The sequence below is a fragment of the Centruroides sculpturatus genome, unplaced genomic scaffold, assembly GCF_000671375.1.
Source record: "Centruroides sculpturatus isolate CEXI.00-Female unplaced genomic scaffold, Cexi_2.0 scaffold1001, whole genome shotgun sequence".
NCBI classification, from domain to species: Eukaryota; Metazoa; Arthropoda; class Arachnida; order Scorpiones; family Buthidae; genus Centruroides; species Centruroides sculpturatus.
This window is the reverse complement of record NW_019385336.1, coordinates 206,405-220,770: the sequence shown is the minus strand read 5'-3', so window position 1 is coordinate 220,770 and position 14,366 is coordinate 206,405. Positions and strand designations below refer to the sequence as shown.

General features: G+C 32.1%; 2 pseudogenes; one reads left to right on the top strand and one right to left on the bottom strand.

Annotated features, from left to right (window-relative positions):
- Positions 1-6,001: 6,001 nt before the first annotated feature.
- Positions 6,002-6,703, bottom strand: LOC111637797 (annotated as a pseudogene).
- A 1,352-nt stretch (positions 6,704-8,055) lies between these two features.
- Positions 8,056-14,366, top strand: part of LOC111637796 — a 7,453-nt pseudogene continuing 1,142 nt past the window's right edge.

The window sequence follows — 14,366 nt, the reverse complement described above, 5'->3', positions numbered from 1 at the left end:
TTTCAGCCTTGTGAAAACAAAAAGAGGCTTTATTTTTAGCGAAGCCTGTTGTGAATCCAACAAATTAAACTCTAAGAATTTTAAATGGACAATCATCCGAAAAATTCTTAGAGTTTACAACCCATCTGGACTCGTTCTTGAGTCTTCTGCAGAGGTAGATGTCACCTTAAGTACAGTACATTTTAGTACATTTATACAAATGGCCTGTTCTAATACAATTTGTATAAACTTCTACCATTATGCAATCGGTTGGAAAATATAAGAAAAACAACAAAATTTCACTCGGCAACAATAGCGTTGATGTGTCAATATTTATGTTGACCATATATAGAACGTCTAAAACATAATAGTTGGGTCACGTGGTATCTTCCCGAGGCCAGTTTTAATTTTAAAATAGTAAAATAATCGGCATGATATTAAAATATACGATTATGTTTTTAATTTTCGCATATTGTTTTCTTTCTAACAGTGAAAATGAGGTTTATTTTCATTGATGTTTATATATACATAACAAAGCAAAATATTGGAATCTTGTCAAATTTGACTTTCTGAGTTATTTGCAAATTTCTAGGATTTCAGAGCTCTGAACCCAAAAAAGTCAAAAAAAGAAAAAATCCATATGTGGTTGTGTAATACGAATTCCTGTTTGAACTTTCCAAAACACAAGATAACAATTGAATAAATGAATTCACTTGACATCTGGAAATTTCATTTTTATAATTCTATTTATTAGAAAATAGATAAATTTGATTTTTTGAAATTCAAATTTATCACTAATCACTATCACTGTCAATATCTAATCATACTGTCTGAACTTTTGTCATTCTACATTTACCTATTTTATTATTTTATTATTAAAAACAATTATCACAAGTTAAATATCATTTAGCTCAAGCTGAAATTTTTAAACAAATAAATGATAAAGATAAAAGATTATACAGAACCAGATGAATATGAAGATCCTAATCAGAATCCTTTATTACCTAAACATCCATTCAGACATTTAATCGTTGGTCCATCAGGATGTGGAAAAACAAGTCTCTTATTAAATCTAATTTATGATCAACTGAATTTTGATGCTTTATATGTACAGTAGACCCCTATAACGCGTAGATACATTCCACGTTATACGAATTTCACGTTGTAGGAATCTTTAAATACATGAGCCAATCACAGCCTGACACGTGTGAAGTTTACGGACTACGGCTGTTTAAAAGGTTTTCTTCCATAAAATTAATCAATTCTAGACTAATTCGACTCAACATTTCCAAAACACGTATAATTTTTTGGGAATAATCCGTATAAACTATGCTATAAACAAAAAATTGTAGGATTACTTACCGAGTGTGCACCGTTCGACGTCGCCATTGCTTAAGCTTGTTTTCGTTGCGGAGCAGCGCAACAAACGGCGGCCGCGATTTCTGTTAAGTTATTTTTCTGCGAAAAATTCGTTAAACTTTGGAGACATCATTAATATAAATAATTTTAATGGCCGTTGAATAAGAAATGTTTCTTTCACAAGAAATGTATAAAATTACAGTACTGTATTAGACTTACGGTACCTAATTTACATACTGTACAGACGATAGTAAACTCAACTTACTCGCCTAAACACTTCGTAGTGTGGCTCTAGACGGCGGAAAGTTACAATAAATTAAGTTAATATATACAGTATATGTACAGTACCTAATTGATATATAATTTATATATAATACTGTAAAGACAATAGTAAACTCAATTTACCCGCCTAAACTTTCAGTAGTGTGGCGCTGGACGGTGGAAAGTAGTTCAGCTGCTCGTCCATTATTGGTCCAGATTCAACCAATCCTGTCGCGACACGAGTCGGCGACAACGTATTACGAGTCGCTTTTAGCGTCTTTATACGAATACTGTCGCAATTTTTTCGCCACGTTATAGGAATCTCCGTTATAGGAACCCACGTTATAGGGGGGCCTACTGTATGTGCTAAAGATATTAATGATCCAAAATATGAAAAACTTTAAGAAATATACTATACTCAATTTGATGAATTGGAAGAAGATATATTGAGCATAAAAAATGAAAAGTTATTACAGTTATTTAAAAAATTTAGAAAGGAATCATTATTTTGTTCGAGCATAGAGGATATGATTGACATTGATAATTTAGATCGATCGATAAAAAATCTGATTATTTTCGATGATTGTATTACTGAAAGAGATTAATCTAAAACTGTAGATTTCTTTATCAGAGGAAGGAAGAAAAATGCTTCAATTATTTACGTATCTCAATTCTATTATTCAACACCAATTAACATAAGAAAAAACTGTACTTACAGTATATTATTTTCGTTAAGATTCAAGACAGAGAAATTAAACAGATAATTAGAGAAATAGATGGATCATTTTGTAAAAATTTATATAGTAAAGATACTCAAAAACCGTACGATTTTTTAATGCTAGACCTTAAAAACTCAAATATCGAAATATCGACGTAATTTTACTCATTTATAAATGGAAGAATACTTGGAAAAGAAAATATATGTTTACAGAAAGAGTTATAATGATTATCATAAAATTAGTGTATCATTAACAGTTGGAAAATTTATATTTAGTGCTTCAGGTCTATCTGCGTTTTTTATGGTTCTGTTATCAGCATTAAGCTTGGGAGTCGGAATAATTGAAGTTATAGATAAATCGTTAAAACTGTCGGAAAAAAAGGAGGAATACAAGCAAGCATTTAAATTTTATAAACAGCTATTTAATCTATTCAAAGTTGGGAGCATATCAGAATCTGACGTGTATTTGAGAGAACAGTTTATTAAAAATATGAAATATTTATGTTAGAGAAATATACAAAGCACAACTGAATGGTTATAAATTTTTATAGTTATATAAATGAGGAAAAGAGGTGGTGATATTGTTGGATGGTAAATTTATCTGGCCATAATTTTACAGGTCCCTTTACCCAGCTTTTACATAGTAAAACTAGATTAAATCCTGATTTATCCTACAAGTCATGGAGTAAACCAATAAACAAAGTGGACGAAACTGCATATAGACATGATATTTGTTATTTGAAAAATAAAGATACAAAAACTAGAAATGAAATCTGTGATAAAAATATGTTAAATGAATTAGATGCTATTGAAAACCCCTACTTAGAGAAAGAATAGATATAGGAATTGTTAAACCAATTATAGCATCAAAAAGAAGATTCGGCTAAGGAATTTCTCCCAATATAAATAGCATCTATTGTTTAAAGTGTAAAAAGAAAACAAAAACAAATAATATTATAGAAACAAAAACAAAAAATAATAAACCAGTGCTTCTCAACCTCTAACGAATCGTCGCCCCCTTAAATAAAAACCCCACCTATTATCTCCCCCTTCACTTCAAAATTCTGATGCTGAGGACTAAGAGTAACGCCAAATTCGTACTGCATTGAGTAGACTATTGACTAGTATAATGTTATTTGTTTAATTATTGTACAATATAACGAATAAAACATCTAATTATTCTTAATATAATGTTTTACTATATCGCCCAGAAAATTGTTTTTCGCTTCCAAAATATAAATTGTTACTAATCGCCCCCTCAACATGGAAAAACGCCCACATGGGGGCGATATCGCTCCCGTTGAGAAACACTGTAATAATCCTATAGCAAAAGAAACATGTGCTGTCTGTGGTACTAAAAAAGCTGTTTTTTTTTATGAGTTCGATCGCCGATGTTTATTATAATCCTGAAACTGGTTACTGTGGTATAAATGAATTACAAAGAAAGACTGGTTTACCTAGAAAAGTTATTACAGAATTCTTACATCAACAGGATGAATATACGGAACATAAACCAATTATAAGAAAATTTAGTAGAAGAAGAACTTATGTTTCTCACATTGATGATCAATGGCAAGCAGACTTAGTTGATATGAAAAAGTTTAAAAGATATAATGATAATACAAATTACATATTAACAGGAATAGATATATTAGTAAATACGCTTGGGCTATTCCAATTAAAAAGAAAACGGGTGAAGAAATATCCAAAGCATTTGCTAAAATATTTAAGGAAAGTAAGCCGGAGAAGCTACAAACAGATAAAGGAACTTAGTTTATCAATAAAGTGACGCAACAGTTGTTTAAAGATAATAATATTCATTGGTTTACTACAGAAAATATAGAAATAAAATGCTCAGTAGTCGAAAGATTTAATAGAACTCTAAAGATGAAAATGTGGAAATATTTTACTGCTAACAACACTAGAAAATGGATAGGTGTTTTACATAAATTAATTAAAAATTATAATAACTCTTATCACAGATCAATCAAAATGACACCAACAGAAGCCAGTAAAAAAGACAATGAATGAACAGTTTACAATAATCTATTTAAAAGTAAAATTATATCTGAACCCCCAAATATAAAGTAGGTGATAAGATAAAAATAAGCAAATACAAAACTCAGTTTAAAAAAGGATATTTATCCTCGTTCACAGAAGAAATATTTATAATATCTGAAGTGTTGAAAACGGATCCAATAACTTATCGAATTAAAGATTCAAATGATGAAGATATTAAAGAAACTTTTTATGAAAACGAAATGGTTAAATATGATGAAAAGGATATAGTTTATAAGATAAAAAAATAATAAAAAAGAAAGGAAATAAATATTTAATTAAGTAGTTAGGATATCCTGATTCATTTAATAGTTGGATTGATAAGAAAGATATATTTTCAAACTATGATTAACAAACATTTTATTTTATTTTTATATGATGTACAGTACAACCAGTTAAAATGGCTGTTGAAAACGGACAAGGAAAACGAACTCTCTTTTTGTGACATAGAGAGATTTCTCAATCACTGATAAAATGACTGTTGGAAAAAAGGCTTATATTCAGGGAAAGCAATTAAAGCATTTAAAAACTTTGGTAAGACATTTGTTAATTCTGATGTTGTCATTCTCGTGTTTAAAAGATAAGGATATGGACTTGATAAAACTTTCTTATTCGTCTTTCATGCCTTAAAGCTATTGTTATGTTTTTCTGTGAACAAAAAGTTTTAAACCAATCAGACCAACTTGAAGTTTCCAAATTTTGCCAATATCTTAACTTATAATTTTCATTAAGCTCACACAGTAGTAATCCTAATTTATAAGTTCGTGTAGAAGAAATAAAATGACTAGAGTCATATGCTAAGATCGCATTTTCAACATTTATAAGCCTTTGTTCCCACATCATTTTATATAATAATTGAAATCTCTCACCTGAATATAATTGACCCTGTAAAATTTTCAAGAGTTCTTCCATTTCTTCAGTTTTCTTTTGCCTCCTTTCTTTTTTCAATATTAGTTTATAAATTTGCCTTACTTTATCTTTAGACAACAACGAGTCATTAACATTTACAAATTCACCTAATTCAGCACAATGTCTTGCATAGTTTCTAATCATTAAATTAAAATTAGCAATTTCTTCAGTAGCACTCATACTGACTATTCACTGAACTGAACAAGAAAAGGATATTTCAACCTGATGTTGTAATATTATTAGTCATCAACTTCCCATGCATAACTTATTTTTTAATATGATTTAATGACCTTGTATTAAACACGTCATTAGCAAGTTCCTGTGCATTCTTGTCAATTTAAATTTTTTTTTTAGAGGAGAAGGTGGTATTATGGAACCCCAATTACATTTTAGTGAATTGTAAACAAGGTATCATAACTACACCCACATTTTTTGTGCAAAAAGTACTGGTAACTATTAAACTAAATGTTCCTAATTGGATTTTTCGCTAGTGTAACTATAAGTATGGTTTTTGAAGGCATTTGTACAAAAAGTCAGAAAGTAGGCTTAGGGAAAATCGGGTGGTAATATGGAACCTTACTGTATGTTTTCAAAAAATGCTTTAATGTATCCAAAAACAAATAGGAAAGTACAAAGAATGTTAAATAATTACAAAAGTATTTACTCCAATGTATTTTATCGCAAAAATACTTTTATAATAGAAAAATATGACCTCCATCAACAATATATACTGCTGGCCATCCAAAATACAACACCAAGAAGGACCAGAGATATCATAGCCAAATTTATTTGGGAGATAACACGTTGTATAACGATCAAATGATTGAAAATACAGTCTCTTGTGAAGTGAGAAAGATGATGGAATAAATATGGAGTGTTGCTGCCATTGCTGGCTATAACCACTGCTACACGCCTCGGCATTGACTCAAAGAGGCTTTGGATATGTTGTTGCGGTATAACATTCCATGCTGCTTCCACATATTCCCAAAGTTGATCTGGTGTAGCAGTGGGTGGTGTATCCCAGGCCAGTCATTCTGCAATCATTGACCAGATGTTTTCTATAGGCGAGAGATTGGGAGAACAAAGAGGCCAAGGCAGCAATGCAATCTGATAGGCAAAGAAGAAGTCTTGAGCAATGCGTGCCACGTGTGGTCGCGCATTATCATGTTGGAATATGGCCGTTGGCAAGCTCTGAAGGTATGGGAGGACAACTGGCTCCAATACCTAAGAGATATAGCACTGGCTGGTCAGTGTACCGGCAATGAGTACTAGGGGGTGCAAGAGAGGAATCCAATACCACCTCAAACCATAATACCGGGTCTAGGACCAGTATGGCGATGCATAAGGCAACAGTTCAGCAGTCTCTCACCACGGTGTCTCCAGATTCTAATCCGATCATCGTGGTGTTGCAGGCAGAAGCGGGATTCATCAGTAAAAACAATGTCATTCCAATCGGTTGTCCATGTCTGTCATTCATCGCACCATTGCTGGACAAATGCCTGTGGTTTTGACTCAATGGTAAACGCAGCAATGGACGCCTTACAGACATTTGACTCTGCTGCAAACGACGTCAAGTGGTACGTGCGGACACCGATTGTTGCGCAACAGATCCAATTTATAGTGATATGGTTTGTAATGTGGCACAGCGATCCATCACTGCCATGCGCGCGATATGCCTGTCATCACGTGCAGTGGTGCAACGAGGTGGGTGCAATCGGTCCTGTCAGTCCGTTGTTCCCTCCTGCATCCAGCGATTACAGAGCTGCATCACAGTTGTTTGGTTACGTCCAACACGATCACCGATTTCTCTGAAGGATAATCCGCAATCCCTATAGGCAACTATTCTTCCTCGGTCGAACTCAGAAACACGCTCAAATGACGCTAGTTTTCTTCTGAGTGGCATACTGAAGCTGCTTATGCCAAAAAACCGCACGAAGAAACAATTCCAGTACTTCAAAACGGCCTTCTATTTTCCCTTTATATAGCGCTTGCAGGTAGCACAACAGGTGCTTGTGATGTGCGCCTGCGCTGAAATGCTAATCATTTGCATATCTCATAGCCGCAAACGTATGGTGCAAATTTTACTTGATTTGGATGCTTCCTTCAAGGTGTTGCATTTTGGATGGCCAGCAGTGTATATTCCAGCAGCTCTTTTTCGATATTCTTGGGAAGAATTGACTTTCTACCTAGTGTCTTTTTCACAAATTACTCCGGACGAATGTCTGATTGCAAAGAGAGAGTTCGGAGGAGTTGAGTTCCATATTACTGTAAAAGCACCAATGAGGTCCGTGTTTCACGCATCACCATCTTGAATTAACTTGTCAAGACCAAAATTTAAAAAACATAAACATCACACAGATTAATATGTACCCCTAAGTCCTTGTAATGGAATACATGCACCAGTGAACTTACAACTATACGATTTATATTTTAAAAATAATTAAATTCACTTAGCATTCAAAACTTCGTATTTTGAAAAAAACAAATTTGCTGATTAAATACGGACAACCGTTTAACTGAAGTAAAATGGGTTTTCCCCTTGCTATGGATGTCTGCATAGTTCAGTTCAGCCACAATCCGCTACAGTTTGCTTTATTATCAGTTCGAAATGGGGTGGTTCCATAATACTCGCAGTGTTCCATAATACCACCTTTTCCTCTATTATGAAACAAGTTATCAAACAAAATTTTTTCCTTAATAAATGAAGCAGTGCAAACGTTGTAATACAAATAAACCCTTCATTGAGTATAGTAAAGATAATAATTCTAAAGATGGTTATTGTCAATGGTGTAACTAGCGAATACTTTAAAAGTTATTATACTAAAACCAAAGACACAAAACATGAATTAATAGAATGTGAATGTGGTAAAAGTATTTTAAAATCATACTTAGAGAAACATGTGAAAAAATGCGTGTTTATTGTTGAAAAAATATTTAATGTGTTTTTCTTTAAATAAATGGAGCAAATATTGCAATTACGAACTCTTCGTGAATTACATCAATTTTGTAGAGATAATAATCTTAGAGGTTATTCAAGATTAAGGAAAGCAGACTTAATTGATTTTATAGAGAGATATAAATTTAGTAATGTATATAACTGTCATGAGGATGTTATAATAAATCCAAGACAACCAAGAGAAAAAAATATATTTAGTAAAATATTTAACTTTTATGAAGATGTTATAATAAAACCAAGAAAGGAAAGAGAAAAACAAATAAAATGTGATATCTGTGATCATTACTATAAACCAACCTATAAGAATCTCCATCTTGAAAAGAGAGAACATAAGGAAGCTTTGTATAATGGTGAAGGTATCCAAGAGATTGAGACAGCCTATGCATCAAGATTAAAAGCGTATTCAATAAAAATGTAAAAGATTTTATCATACCAAGAGAATTTTTAGATATGAGAGACATAGTTATTGGAAAGATAGCAGAGATACTGAAAAAAATGGACTTGAAAGTAAATTTCAAATTTTTCTATGAGTATGAAAGAGAAAATGAGAGCAGAGGCTTTTCATTTAAAACTATGAATGAGATCATTTTTAAAACAAAAGATTTGAATACTTATTATGATGAAGTGATTGATAAACTAATAAGAGAGATGGATGAATTTGAAGCAAAAGGATCTGGATGAACTTTAATAGAAGTATATAATTTAAAGGTAGGAATCAATAAATATGTTCCATTTAGAAAATCATCCTATATTGAATTACCTAAAAAAATCCAAGCCAAGAGAGCTGTATTGAATATTAAGAATGAAGATCAAGAATGTTTCGCTTATTGCATTGCTGCATATTTAAATCCAGTAGATGGAAGCAATCACAATTCTGGTCGAGTTACTAATTATAACATCCAGATAATTAATTTAATTTAAAGAAGCACTCAAAGGAATCGAATCACCTATCGCTTTACAAGATATAGATACATGTGAAAAAAGATTGAATATATCAGTGAATGTTTATAGTTATAATGAGAAGAATATTGTGTATCCTCTAAGAATAACAGAAAATAAACAAGATAAGCATGTAAATCTGTTATATATAAAAAATGAAGAAAAAACACATTACTGTTTGATAAAGAATCTATCTGAATTAGTTAGAGCACATATCACAAAGCATGAAAGTAAGATAGCACCAGGTACAGAAAAAGCTCTAGAATTTATTTTCCTTAAATTTACGATTTATGTATCCGTTTGTCATAAAAATTTGTCTTTCCACTTTTTTCCCGAGACTACAAATATTCGAGTACAAAGTAACCGGTTTCGACTTATTTCTACTTAAGAAGTAGTTAAATAATTAAGCGATTAGGGAATTGCGGACATAAACAAAACTCTGATGAAAAAACCGAAAGTTTACTTAAACAAAAGCTTAACCGAACAATCTCTAGCCGAGTACAGTGAAGACTGATTTCTTTGTAATATTAGATAATAAAGAGAGAAATTTTTCCAGTTCAATGAGATTGACCGAAAAGTTGTAAATTTTGGAAATTTCCATGGACACCTGGTCTTAAAACGAATTAGTTAGAAAACAAATGACTTCTAAGTTTAACAAATTTAGATTTTACAGCTATGGTGAGAAACGTTTAAAATTTACAACAACCCTGTCGCGTCCTTTGAGATATACTAATGACGCCACAAAAGAGGCATTTGACATTAACCGGTATCGGCACCCTCGAAATTTGGCAAGCATGCACGCACCGCACACCTACCAAGACCGTCTCTGATTCCATCCACGAGCCACTGGTAGGGAGCAATTTTAACTAGGTGGATTGTTTTAATATTTAAAAAGTAAAGACTATTTTATGTTATTTTTATGTACGTTTCTTCACAAAACTATATTTATAATTTTCTTTAAAAGTATATTCATACAATTGAATATTTTGTACCAGGTATGTATAAGTGTATATCCATCACACATTTTATTTTAACAAGTAAGTTTTTATAATTTTATTTTTAATTTTAGTCCTTATATTATGGCTAGCGATTTAGAATGTAATTGTAATATTGAAACTTTATTTCAAAAAGTTTTGGCTCGAGACCATATAATGAAAAAGAAAACATTATTAAAAGAGAAAGACCAATGCCTAAATTAAATATAAATACTGTACGTCAACAAAAAAATCTGTTCGACATTTTCATGATAAAATTTATGAAGATATAAAATGGCTTTGTGGATGCATAAAAATGAGTGATGTAACGAATATTCGGCTACAATTCGGTATTCGGCCGAATACCGAATATTTAATCACTATTCGGCCGAATACCGAATACCTAAAAACGGGAGTAAGAGATAACAAAAACACAGTAAATTAATCATTTTGATATTTAGATTTAATGTTATCGGGTTAGTGTTTATATTTATTTATAACTTATAACACACACAAAATAAAAAAGAAAATAATATTAGTCACCTGTATTCACAATTTATAATTACAAAGATCAGCACACGTACACACCTATTCGTTCGAGAATCGTCACACACATCTGAGGGTCTGACCCTATCTTTCCTTTTTAAGCGCTCGTCTTTACTCTTTCCTTTCTCTTTCCTCTATCTCTCTAGTCCACGTATGCCTATGCATACATCATAATACGCCCTCACGATACTTTCGGTTCGTCACTTTTCCGTCCTAGATTTCCCACTTTACAATTACGTGACTGATAGCCTGGTGATAACGGAGAAAAGAGACAGCTAGGACGTCGGTATAAGTCACAGTTATGATTTCACAGATTCGAGACAGCTTGGTAGCCCGAACGGCCCCAGGCTTTCGCCCATGCACGCTAAATGACTTTCATTACAAGCATTTAGCTTTCTGAAGTCTATGACAACATTTGTTTGGCATTGACGGCCGCGAATTTCGCGCTAATAAGCTGCCTCCACTTGTTCGATTATGCTATCAGCTTAATTTCATATTTATTTTTACATTTTTACTTCGCGGTCCTTCTCTGTTCTTTTTCCGTTATTTACACGTATAGGTCATTTTATTGTTATCCACATTCGATATCATCATTTATCGCATCTTGTCTGTCCGCTACAACTGTCAAGAATTAACGCGATTGGCGAAGCGTAGTGACAGCGGGCCAATAGAGAGCAGGGTCCTCGCCATAATGCGGTTTGCGCGCCAATTTTCGTACGTGCGTTAATAAAGCCGAATAGTTTGGCCGAATATTCGACTATTCGGTATTTGGCATGAGGCCAAATATACTATTCGTTGCAACACTAATAAAAATGCAAAAATTGTTATGTTGGCCTTACCTATTATTCTCAAATAAAATTAGTTTGTGGAATGAGATTGGCTTTGACGATTTAAATAATTTGAGTAAAGCTGGCAAAAGACACAAAAATCGTAAATCTCGCATCGAATCTTTCGTAAAATCAAAGCAGTTTGGAAATCAAAATAGAATAGAATTTAACATTAGTACACAATATAAAATAAATATTGAAAATTATAACAAGATAGTTACGGCTAATAGATATATTTTAATTAGTAGATGTTATCGAAGCGAGAATTGGCTTTAGAGGGCGTAGAGAATTTATTAAATCTAATATAACAGAGTTAATTATATTGAACTTGCTTATTTATTAAGTGCGTTAGATAATATATTAATTAAAAATACATTTAGAGAAGTCTACGGTTTTTACTCGCTTATCGAACAAACGAATACGAATGGACCCTAGACCATTGCTGACTGATTGCCCCTGGAAGTCGGCTTCTGATAGAAATACAGCTTCCCTATCATCAAATGTCACGGCATGCCACTGCGAGTTATCATTGTATATGACGCGATTTTAAAATACGCGGTATCATCGAGAAATTAATTAAGGATTATCCTGAAAAACTCTGCTTCTACTGTACTATTTTAGATCCATAATCAATTTATTCTGTTTTTATTATTGACACTTACATCATGTAGACACTAAGAGGAGTTTTAACATCCATCATGGACTCGAACTTGCCCATGACGGGAGCATCGGTTGATGACGGTTGGGACCTGATATATCCTGTACCGATCATCCATGAAAAATTCCTCCAGTTTTTCGACTTGTCAATATCTATATTACCCCTATAATCCCACTAATATTATAAACAGGTAAAGTTTGTAAGTTTAGATGTAGGAGGTAATCTCCGAAACTACTCATCCGATTTCAAAAGTTCTTTCACCAATATTTAGAATGGACCTTCATGGTGAACATAGGCCGTATATTATTCCATTAAACATTTATATAAATTAAAAGATATTATCTAGGATTAAGGCTTTTGTGTCCAACAGATGGCGCTAACTCCGCGAGTATGACGACTAAGTTTTGCTTTTCTGTGAGGATGAACTAAAGCAAATCATCTATCTATCTATATAAATAAAAATGTAATGTTCATTTGTTCCTACCGATTCCTTTGAAATTTTGACATTCTATTTATACTATTTTAGATGCGGTTTTTTTGCGTTTTTGATTGCGTTTTAATAGTGTACGTCAAGAAAATGTACACTAAGAAGGGATTTTTCGAAAAATTCCCCCTAACGGGGGAAGTGTTATACATTTATAATAGACACATTTTGAGCCACTACTGACGGGGTCTGCTAGTATTTTGTAAAAAAGTCAGAAGTATATCATTTATATGGATACCTTCTTTACAATTTTCTCTTAAACAATCTTTAAAAGGTTAAGGATATTTTTTCATGTTATGCTTATGCTACCATATGAACAACATGAATGTTTGAATTAAATTTAGACGAAAAATTTCGAATTGGAAGTCGTGCCCCTATTTATCACAGCACGGACGAGATTTAAAGAAAAAAATAGCTAAGTACACTAAAAACTTTGGTACATCTGTTGTACAGAAGCATTTGAAATAGATGCAGCAATCGTACAAACCACCTTTCTCCACCAGGTCTTGCAAGAATCTTAAGACACATAATGACACAAAAGAGAGATATCTACATACAGAAAAGTGAATATTAGGTTACTCAGATACTCCTAACGTAGTCTTCTAGGTTTGTCTATTAGGGGGATTCATCCATTAAATTTTCGTGATTAAAGTTCGAGGGGTGGGGAGCTAAAGGGATCGTGTGTATCTCCAATAGAAGTCGAACTTATTGTCGTTATTAGCATTTAAAATTTTTAAGAAAACCCAACCCTACCACGAAAATTAGGGTTTTTGCCATTTTATAATAGTTAAATATGAAGTTTTTTAAATAAAATATAATAACAGATAGCGCCATCAAATATTGCCGGAATAGTCAAGCAACTCGTTGTTTGACTTTTACAATATACTACTGCTTAAATTATACTGAATAGGTATAAATCTTCGATATATATATGAAAACCAAACAGTTTTCTAGCCAGTAAATTGTATTTTGCTATTGATATAGTAGCTTACATTTTTACATCTCTAATTCCTATGGTAGACTATATCTCCACATTAGATTTTAACGTTTAATGTTTGTTTAAGTTTTTCATTAACAAATAATAAAAGTAAAGGCCAACAACGTTGCAAGAAATTTATCGGCCTTTGTTTTATGTAACAAAAAAATTAAAAAAAAGTTATTGACTTGTAAAATTGTAAGTAATGGTGGAAAAATATGTGTACTGACTCGCCATTCAATAAATGTAAGATCTACTTCCATTATAATGAATAGATATTTTATTTTTGATTACGTATCATTCTGTCTTTTAAGAAAAAAGAGGGTCATGTTTTTTCTTTACCATAGAATTTTAACACAGTAATATTTTTACAGTATACAGTATACGGTAATTGGTTCCAGGAAAACGACTTAAGTCGAAAAACGACGTAAGTCGAATTTACTTGTCTCCGAATCTACTTGTCACTAGGCTAAACTATAAATTACTATTCCCAGTTCTGTATTTTATTTATTAATGCATTTTTAATAATATATGGTTAATAAGAATCTATTTTAAGCTTACAAACAAATAAATTTTAGTTTTTAATAGAGTACAGAAAAAAGTAATCTAAATTTACGAATGCATGTACTGTACTGTAAATACAGTACATACTTGTAAATGTGTATATTTTAATATGATTTTATGTGCTTTAAACGCTTTTCTAGTGATATTACGACTTCAAT